Source organism: Bidens hawaiensis, unplaced genomic scaffold (genome assembly GCF_021521415.1).
Source record: "Bidens hawaiensis isolate Kalapana, Puna unplaced genomic scaffold, B.hawaiensis_p1.1 tig00040240_1, whole genome shotgun sequence".
NCBI lineage: Eukaryota > Viridiplantae > Streptophyta > Magnoliopsida > Asterales > Asteraceae > Bidens > Bidens hawaiensis.
In genome coordinates this window covers 117,894-121,696 of record NW_027497111.1, presented here as the reverse complement: position 1 = coordinate 121,696, position 3,803 = coordinate 117,894, and positions in this window count along the sequence as shown.

Below are 3,803 nucleotides of genomic sequence, written 5' to 3'. Positions count from 1 at the left end.
TCCTATTCTTCGGATTCATACTTATCATTCACAGGAAAACATCATTGGTGATCTTCATGTCGGTGTGCAAACACGTCATCAGGTTGCTACTTCGAATGATACTAACATATTGTGTGCGTATGCCGAAATTCACTCCTCAGGAATCATGAATCTCGTGAAATACACTTTCTTTCTATCTCAAGTGGAACCAACGAATGTTCGTATGGCACTTGAGGATTCATCATAGGTAGAAGCAATCCAAGAAGAGTTGCAACAGTTTAATCGACTAAGTGTATGGGATCTCATTAATAAACTAGTTAGAGTTAAGAAACCAAATCAGACGAATTGGGTATTTAAGTGCAAGAAAGACGACAGTGGGGTTATCGTAAGAAACAAAGCACGATTGGTTGTTCAAGGCTTTCATCAGGAAGAAGGCATAGATTACACGGAAGTATATGCTCCAGTTGCACGATTGGAAGCTATACGAGTATTTTTGTCTTATGTGGCTTTCAAAACCATTAAGGTTTATCAAATGGATGTCAAGAGTGCATTTCTGAATGGGGAACTTCATGAAGAAGTGTTTGTGTTGCAGCCTCCTGGTTTTGAAGATCTATGTTATCCGGACCGTGTTTACCGATTGAACAAGGCCCTATATGGTCTACACCAAGCCCCGAGAGCTTGGTACGGCACACTTGTTGACCATCTTACCGATAATGGCTTCAATAGAGGAACTGTGGACTGCACTTACAAGAACGTTGGTGATAATTTGCTCCTTAACCAAATATATGTTGATGACTTCATATTTGGTTCAACAAACGACAAGTTATGTAAGGAATTTGAGAAGTTTATGCAAACGAAGTTTGAAATGAGCTTGATGGGGGAGATGAATTTATTCTTAGGGTTGTAGGTTCATCAGTCTGATACAGGAATCTTTATTCATCAGACTAAGTACGTGAACGATGTCTTGAGCCGATTCAAGGTAACTGCCGGAAAATCCCTTCGACGCTCTTCTTGTGGGTCACAATTTTTTACCAGACGAAATGGAGGATACCATAGATCCAACCCTTTACCGAGCAATGATCGGTTCATTAATGTATTTAACTACTTCTCTTCCTACCATAATTTTTGCAGTTTGTTTGTGTGCCAGGTACCAATCAAGTCACTGAGTAACTCATCTGGCGGCGGTTAAACGTATACTTCACTATCGGAGGGGTAATCCTGACGTAGGGTTATGGTATCCCAAGGATGATATGTTGGTACATGATGTCAGTAGTTCAGTGTCTAGTGTCTGTAATCGAGTTAGTTGGATTTGTGTTTTGGATGTAAGCGAAGTTCTCACAAGTTCGCTAATATAGGCGAACTTGTGGAACAAGCGAAGTTAGGAACAACTTCGCCTAAACATGCTAGGCGAAGTTGTCGTGTTATATAAACTGCTAGGTTACGGCTGTGTTTCATAACATTAGAGGTAACGAGTTTACGAGTTGTGTAATCGGTGATCAGTGAATCACGTGTTTACAGTTGCAATACAACGTGTCTTTGTTTATTGTAACGTGTGTTGATCGTGTTACGTGTATCGTCTTCTACGCTCGTATCGTCTTACGTAGGGATTCCGCACCTACGTAGAACGAGATATTCCGTGTAGATCCGGCTGGGAACCTACAATTGGTATTAGAGCTTTTGCTCGTGATTGTGTGGTTCGGGATTATCACGCGGGTGTAGAAATCGTTCCGTTCGACTATTCGCGGGACGAGTTTACCGAGTTTTTGTGTCCTACTCACCTCCCACCATCAAAAACAACCAATTACACCTTCGCATACCTCGCAAAACGTCAAAATCAAAACTGCAAAATCATCGTGTTCATCAGGCGAAGTTGCCGCTACTGTTTGTAGGGTTTAGGCGAAGATATAAGGTTAAGCGAAGTTATCCACAGCTTCGCCTACCTCACAAGTTCGCTTATCTCAAGCAAAGTTATCCACAACTTCGCCTACCTCACAACTTCGCCAAATCAGGCGAATTTAAAAAGGAAAGCGAAGTTAAGAATTCAAGCGAAGTTAAGTCTTAAGCGAAGTTATCCACAACTTCGCCTACAGTACTGTTAAGGATAAAATTTTTATTTTTCGGGTTTCTTTGTGTTTTCGTTTTGTAAAAGATGACTTCAATAAATATTACGGAACTAGTGAAGATGGAAGTGGAAGCGGGTTCAGCTACTAAGGCACCGAAGATGCTAAAGGGTACCGATTTCGTGGCTTGGAAGGATCGGTTTGAGCAGTATGTTAAATACCAAGATGCTAAGATGTGGGTGTGCATTCAAGATGGATACATTCCACCAACTGCTTTGTATGAGGGTCGTGAACAGATTAAGAAATACAACAAGATGGAAGAGGAAGAAAAGAAAATGTATGAGGATGAAAGCAAAGCTCATGCAGCGATCACAATGGCTCTTCCACAAGAGATTCTTCACACCTTCAGGAAGTATAAAACCGCAGAGAGCTATGGGAAGCACTTGAAAACCGATTTGAAGGTAATGTGGGGATTCGTGCATCAAAGATTAAACTACTTAAAACCCAATTCTCTGTGTTCAAGTACTTGAAGAATAAATCACTTGATGATATCATCACGAGATATTATCACCTAATGACCGAACTCAGCAATTATTCCATTACTTACAAAGAAGATGAGATCGTGGAAAAACTCCTTGATGCTCTCCCACCGAAATGGGAGATGTACACTGTCTTGATGAGAGAAGACAAAGAGTTTGCCGACTATGACTTGGAAACAGCAGTCAACAAACTACGAACTTTTGAACTTATAACATGGTTCGAAAAGAGACACCAACTGATCAAGTTCAGGATCCGGGAATGTATGGTGCAAAAGTTAACTCAAGTTCAAGTTCGAAGTCTGAATCGTCTGCTTACTACTCAAAGGGAGACTCGGGCGCTAACTCAACACATGAAGGTCATGTAACTCTCAACATGGATGGTGATGTGTGTTTTGTAGCTGGAGGAACAAATGCTTCTAAACCTCAAGCAACCAAGGGTAGTTTCGCTTCAAGTGTTCCTAACAACAACTACTCTAAGATGGCCATGAGTGTTAAATCTGCTGAACAACAGTTTGCTCTCTATGCATCTTTCATTGCTTCGTAAGAAAATTACATTAAGGGTAAGATTGTTGACCTTGCAACTCTAGACGAAGACTATGATCAGATCGATGCTGATGATCTGGAAGAGATGGATCTGCAGTGGCAGATGGCGATGATTGTAAGAAGGGTTAAGAGGTTTATGAAGAAGAAAGGTAGAAAGTTTGTTGGTGAAAGACCAGGTTTTGATAAGTCAAAGGTGCGGTGTTATAACTGTCAACAGAATGGACACTTTGCTAAAGAGTGCACAAATGAACATGTAGAACGCAGTCAAAAACAGGTCTACACAACAGAGTGGGGGTGGTAATGAGAATAGGGCCATGATATCCAGACAGAACGGGGAGTACAACTGGAATCTGCATGTGGAGGAAGTGTTCGAACAGGCCAATTTGGTGACCATCGAAACTGCAGGAAGTGAGAAAGTGAATGGAGAAAATCAAGCTTACATGGCAGAAGTGACAGACCAGCTCTCCGAGGTAAGTACTAAACTCCCTTGTACGAAATGTGAAAATCTGACTGAACAATTGAAAACAATAACTGATCAGTTTGTTAGTTTGGATGCTCAATTTAAAACATTAAAAGAAGATCATCATTACACTAAAGCTAGAGAAAATAATTACAAGGTAAAAATAAAAGCTAGTGAGAAAGATATCAGAAGTCTTAAGGCCAGTCTAGCTGAAAAAATACA